The sequence below is a fragment of the Leucoraja erinacea genome, chromosome 29 (assembly GCF_028641065.1).
Source record: "Leucoraja erinacea ecotype New England chromosome 29, Leri_hhj_1, whole genome shotgun sequence".
NCBI classification, from domain to species: Eukaryota; Metazoa; Chordata; class Chondrichthyes; order Rajiformes; family Rajidae; genus Leucoraja; species Leucoraja erinaceus.
In genome coordinates this window covers 30201772-30208664 of record NC_073405.1, presented here as the reverse complement: position 1 = coordinate 30208664, position 6893 = coordinate 30201772, and positions in this window count along the sequence as shown.

Sequence of the window (6893 nt, the reverse complement as noted above, 5' to 3'; positions counted from 1 at the left end):
TTCCTCCATCTCATTTGACCCCCAGCCCCCGCTATTTCCGGCAGATTATTTATGTCTTTCTTAGTGAAGACAGAACCAAAGTAGTTATTCAATTGGTCTGCCATGTCCTTGTTCCCCATGACCATTTCACCTGACTGCATGGGACCTACATTTGTTTTAACTAATATTTTTATCTTCACATATGTCTCCATAAAAATGTTTGCAGTCAGTTTTTATGTACCCTGCCAGTTTTTTTTCATAATATTTTTTCCCTTTCCTAATTAAGCCCTTTGTCCTCCTCTGCTGGACTCTGAATTTCTCCCAGTCCTCTGGTCGGCTGCTTTTTCTGGCTAATTTGTATGCTTCATCTTTTGTTTTGATACTATCCCTGATTTCCCTTGTTATCCACGGATGCACTACCTTCCCTGATTTATTCTTTTGCCAAACTGGGATGAACAATTGTTGTAGATCATCCATGCAGCCTTTAAATGCCTTCCATTGCATATCCACCGTCAACTCTTTAAGAATTAATTGCCAGTCTATCTTGGCCAATTCACGTCTCATACCCTCAAAGCTACATTTGTTTAAGTTCAGAACCCTTGTTTCTGAATTAATTATGTCACTCTCCATCCTAATGAAGAACTCAACCATATTATGGTCACTCTTGCCCAAGGGGCCACGCACAATAAGACTGCTAACTAACCCTTCCTCATTACTCAATACCCAGTCTAGAATAGCCTGCTCTCTCGTTGGTTCCTCTACATGTTGGTTTAGAAAACTATCCCGCATACATTCCAATAAATCCTCTTCCTCAGCACCCCTGCCAATTTGATTCATCCAATCTATATGTAGATTGAAGTCACCCATTATAACTGTTTTACCTTTGTTGCACGGATTTGTAATTTCCTGTTTGATGTCATCCCCAACTCCACTACTACCGTTAGGTGGCCTGTACACAACTCCCAAGTGTTTTCTGCCCCTTAGTGTTTCGCAGCTCTACCATATTGATTCCACATCCTCCAAGCTAATGTCCTTCCTTTCTATTGCGTTAATCTCCTCTCTAACCAGAAATGCTACCCCACCTCCTTTCCCTTTCTGTCTATCCCTCCTGAATATTGAATATCCCTGGATGTTCAACTCCCAGCCTTGGTCACCCTGGAGCCATGTCTCCGTGATCCCCACTATATCATAGTCATTAATAGCTATCTGCACATTCAACTCATCCACCTTATTACGAATGCTCCTTGCATTGAGACACAAAGCCTTCAGGCTTGTTTTTACAACACTCTTACCCCTTATACAATTATGTTGAAAAGTGGCCCTTTTTGATTTTTGCCCTGGGTTTTTTTTTGCCTGCCACTTTTACTTTTCACCTTGTTACCTATTGCTTCTACCCACATTTTACACCCCTCTGTCTCTCTGCTCACACATTTAAGAAACCCTTTCCCTTTAACTCCATCATCGGCTATCCCATTTGACCCCCCCCCCCCTTATTCAGTTTAAAACCACCCGTGTAGCACTGGCAAACCAGCCTGCCAGAATGCTGCCCCCCCACCTGTTAAGATGCAATCCGTCCCTTTTGTACAGATCTTGGAGAAGAATGAACCAGCGGGAAGCGGCACAAACAAATGCATGACCGACGGTGGAGTCCCCGGTTTCACCCCGGTGGTGGAAGTTTTCTTGTAAGTTATACTGTTAATATGTTAATAATAACATTAATATTAATGTGTTAACATAGAAAAAGTCATTGTAATCACGGTACAACAAGAGAAAATAGCACACCCTTTTAGCAAAACGGCAAAAAAATGCTGATTTAGGCACTCGATCATGAAAAAGGCATTATCTTGGTGAAATCATCAAAAAAGGCATGAAAATGCACATGGCATTTATGGCAAACTGCCATGATCACATTGAATGGTGGTCCTGGCTCAAAGGACCAAATGGCCTACTCATGCACCCATTGTCTATTGTCTATTGCTGGGAAACATTTGCAGATATCCGTTTCTGCACTTTGACTATAACGGCACGGTTCACCTGATATTGTCTCCTCATGTCCTCTACTTGAACGCGCCACACGGCTGTTTTTGCGTTGACGTTTACCTGCATTAAAAACTGCAGATGCTGCATTCTTCAACAAACAAAAACAGCTGGAAGACTGCGGGACGGGCAGCATCCAGGGAGGGAATGGACAAACGTCTTTTCGAGGTTGGGATCTTTTTTCAGACTGAAGCAGTGTCGCGACCCAGTGTCCCGAAACAACGTCTGCCCGTTCCCTCCACAGATGCTGCCTGAACCTTATAGTTCCTCCAATAGTTCCTCCAATAGTTCCCTTTTATCTGCTTGTTGGAGCAAACAATACATTGGTTACTATGCTGCCTTACTGTGCGTTTCAGTCTTTAGATCCCATTGCTGCCTCTCTCTCCAGCTGTTCTAATTGAACAGTTCTGCTACATATATCATATCAACTGAGGATATCCCTACTGCATATCCTACTCCCACTATCTCTACTCGTCCTCTTTTATATATTTTCCCAATAACTGCTCCCATGGCAAACATTGCATGAATTATTGTGTAGGAGTAGAGCACCATTCTGAATCCCAACCCTGTACGTCTAAGCATCACCTGAACATGGAGGTAATGGGGAACAAGAGTTATTTTTCTTCTGTCCGTGTCATTGCACATAAATAACCATCCACTACCTTAATATTCTCATCGCAGAGGGTCGGGGTCTTGTTAGCTGCGGTTAGTGGTGAATACCTTGGACATCCATATAACCAAATGTTACAAAGCTGATCTCCATGAGTTACTGTTCTCCAGACCTACTATGAGACATAATAAACTGGATTTGTGTTTCTCCCTCTTGATCTGCAGAGAACCAAACGTGGAATCCTAAAAGTGTAGGAAGGAACAGCAGATGCTGGTTTAAACCGAAGATAGACACACGACGCTGCAGTCACTCAGCGGGACAGGCAACATCTCTGAAGAGAAGGAATGTGACGTTTTGGGTCGAGACAATTCTCTAAATAACATTTCACCGTCACACTGTGCCCTTTGTCCTGTCATTAGAGTAGCTCCATTTGTATACGTTGTCGTATTTGCACCATCATTTACATCTGTATCTAGTCAGTGGTTTTGTGTTTTATTTCTATTAATTTGTCTGATGATTAAATGCGGTGTCATTGGAGCGTTCATGATTCCAGCCTGATTCATGTATAATAGAAAGAAACAACAGCAAGTCCAGCCAACGGCTGTTAGTGATAATTATGTTTCTACGACTGCTCCACCAACACTGATTTTCCAGCAACTGGTCGTCCGGCACATCCTTTTAAACAGTGCCCTTTGAATCCCCCCCAGAAGTCCCACCGAAAACATGGCGCCTGGGCCAGGTGAGGTGGCCAATTTCAACACCATTGTGACTTCCACGAATGACCGGTTGGTCAATTTTGCCCCCTGCGGCCCGGGCTCTAGAACTCCGACCCGAACAGACCCGTACTCGAACACTATCCTCCACACTATCCTACACACTAGCGACCAGTTACAAAATTTTTTGTGGCCAATTAAGATACAAACTGTACAAGTTTTGTGTTTTTTAATATTTAATATAGTTAAATTGGGAGTAGGATATGTCAGTGGAGATTGGCCCCGTGGTTTGCTCAGCCTGCAACATGTGGGAGATCAGGGCTATGGTCGGTGTCCCTGGTGACTACATTTGCAGGAAGTGTGTACAGCTGCAGCTCCTGGCAGACCGCATTGAACGATTGGAGCTGCGGTTGGATTCATACTGGAGCATCCACGACGCTGAGAAAGTCGTGGACAGCACGTACAGTGAGTTGGTCACACCGCAAGTAAAAGGTAAGAGGACAGAAGGGGAACGGGTGGCCAATAGTCAGCAAAGCAGTAGGCAGGTAGTGCAGGAGTCCCCTACGGTCATCTCCCTCCTAAACAGGTATACCATTTTGGAAACTGTTGAGGGAGATTGCTCATCAGGGGAAGGCAGCAGCAACAAAGTTCATGGCACCATGGATGGCTCTGCGGGACATGAGGGGGGGGGGGGGGGGGGGGGGGAAAGAGTGGAAGGGCAATAGTAATAGGGGATTCAATTGTCAGGGGAATAGATAGGCGTTTCTGCGGCCGCAAAAGAGACTCCAGGATGGTATGTTGCCTCCCTGGTGCAAGGGTCAGGGATGTCACTGAACGGCTGCAGAACATTCTGGAGGGAGAGGGTGAACAGCCAGTTGTCGTGGTGCATATTGGCACCAACGATATAGGTAAAAAAAGGGATGAGGTCCTACAGGATGAATTTAGGGAGCTAGGAGATAAGCTTAAAAGTAGGACCTCAAAGGTAATAATCTCTGGATTACTACCAGTACCACGGGCCAGTCAGAGCAGAAATAGGAGGATATTGCAGATGAATACGTGGCTTGAAAAATGGTGCAAGGGGGAGGGATTCAAATTTTTAGGGCATTGGAACCAGTTCTGGGGGAGGTGGGACCAGTACAAACAGGACGGTCTGCACCTGGGCTGGAATGGAACCAATGTCCTTGGGGGGGTGTTTGCTACTGCTGTCGGGGAGGATTTAAACTAATGTGGCAGGGGGATGGGTACAAGAGCAGAGGGGCAGGGGGGTGTAAAATGAAGGTAGAAGCAATAGGTAGCAAGGTGAAAAGTAAAAGTGGCAGGCAGACAAAACCAGGGCAAAAATCAAAAAGGGCCACTTTTCAACATAATTGTATAAGGGGTAAGAGCATTGTAAAAACAAGCCTGAAGGCTTTGTGTCTCAATGCAAGGAGTATTCGTAATAAGGTGGATGAGTTGAACGTGCAGATAGCCATTAATGATTATGATATAGTTGGGATCATGGAGACATGGCTCCAGGGTGACCAAGGCTGGGAGCTGAACATCCAGGGATATTCAATATTCAGGAGGGATAGAGAGAAAGGAAAAGGAGGTGGGGTAGTGTTGCTGGTTAGAGAGGAGATTAACGCAATGGAAAGGAAGGACATTAGTTTGGAGGATGTGGAATCGGTATAGGTAGAGCTGCGAAACAATAAGGGGCAGAAAATGCTGGTGGGTGTTGTGTACAGGCCACCTAACAGTAGTAGTGAAGTTGGAGATGGTATCAAACAGGAAATTAGAAATGCTTGCGACAAAGGCAAAGCAGTTATAATGGGTGACTTCAATCTACATATAGATTGGGTGAATCAAACTGGCAGGGGTGCTGAGGAAGAGGATTTCTTGGAATGTATGCGGGATAGTTATCTAAATCAACATGTAGAGGAACCAACGAGAGAGCTGGCTATTTTAGACTGGGTATTGAGTAATGAGGAAGGGTTAGTTAGTAGTCTTGTTGTGCGTGGCCCCTTGGGCAAGAGTGACCATAATATGGTTGAGTTCTTCATTAGGATGGAGAGTGACATTGTTAATTCAGAAACAATGGTTTTGAACTTAAAGAAAGGTAACTTTGAGGGTATGAGACGTGAATTGGCCAAGATTGACTGGCAATTAATTCTAAAAGGGTTGACGGTGGATATGCAATGGAAGGCATTTAAAGACTGCATGGATGAACTACAAAAATTGTTCATCCCAGTTTGGCAAAAGAATAAATCAGGGAAGGTAGTGCATCCATGGATAACAAGGGAAATCAGGGATAGTATCAAAGCAAAGGATGATGCGTACAAACTAGCCAGAAAAAGCAGCATACCGGAGGACTGGGAGAAATTCAAAGACCAGCAGAGGAGGACGAAGGGCTTAATTAGGAAAGGAAAAATGGATTATGAAAGAAAACTGGCAGGGAACATAAAAACTGACTGCAAAAGTTTTTATAGATATGTGAAAAGAAAGAGTAATCTCTTGTTAAAACAAATGTAGGTCCCTTGCAGTCAGAAACAGGTGAGTTGATCATGGGGAACCAGGATATGGCGGACCAATTGAATAACTACTTTGGTTCCGTCTTCACTAATGAAGACATAAATGATCTGCCGGAAATAGCAGGGGCCCGCGGGTCAAAGGAGGTGGAGGAATTGAGTGAAATCCAGGTTAGTCGGGAAGTGGTGTTGGGTAAATTGAATGGATTAAAGGTCGATAAATCCCCAGGGCCAGATAGGTTGCATCCCAGAGTAGTTAGGGAAGTAGCTCCAGAAATAGTGGATGCATTAGTAACAATCTTTCAAAACTATTTATATTCTGGAGTAGTTCCAGAGGATTGGCGGGTAGCAAACGTAACCCCACTTTTTAAGAAGGGAGGGAGAGAGAAAACGGGGAATTACAGACCAGTTAGCCTAACATCGGTAGTGGGGAAACTGCTAGAGTCAGTTATTAAAGATGGGATAGCAGCACATTTGGAAAGTGATGAAATCATTGGACAAAGTCAGCATGGATTTACAAAAGGTAAATCATGTCTTACGAATCTTATAGAATTTTTCGAGGATGTAACTAGTAGCGTGGATAGGGGAGAACCAGTGGATGTGGTGTATCTGGACTTCCAGAAGGCTTTCGACAAGGTCCCACATAAGAGATTAGTATACAAACTTAAAGCACATGGCATTGGGGGTTCAGTATTGATGTGGATAGAGAACTGGCTGGCAAACAGGAAGCAAAGAGTAGGAGTAAAACGGGTCCGTTTCACAATGGCAGGCAGTGACTAGTGGGGTACCGCAAGGCTCAGTACTGGGACCCCAGCTATTTACAATATATATTAATGATCTGGATGAGGGAATTGTAGGCAATATCTCCAAGTTTGCGGATGACACTAAGCTGGGGGGCAGTGTTAGGTGTGAGGAGTCATTGAAGGTAGGCATGCAGGTGCAGCAGGCAGTAAAGAAAGCGAATGGTATGTTGGCTTTCATAGCAAGAGGATTTGAGTGTAGGAGCAGGGAGGTTCTACTGCAGTTGTAGAGGGTCTTGGTGAGAACCAC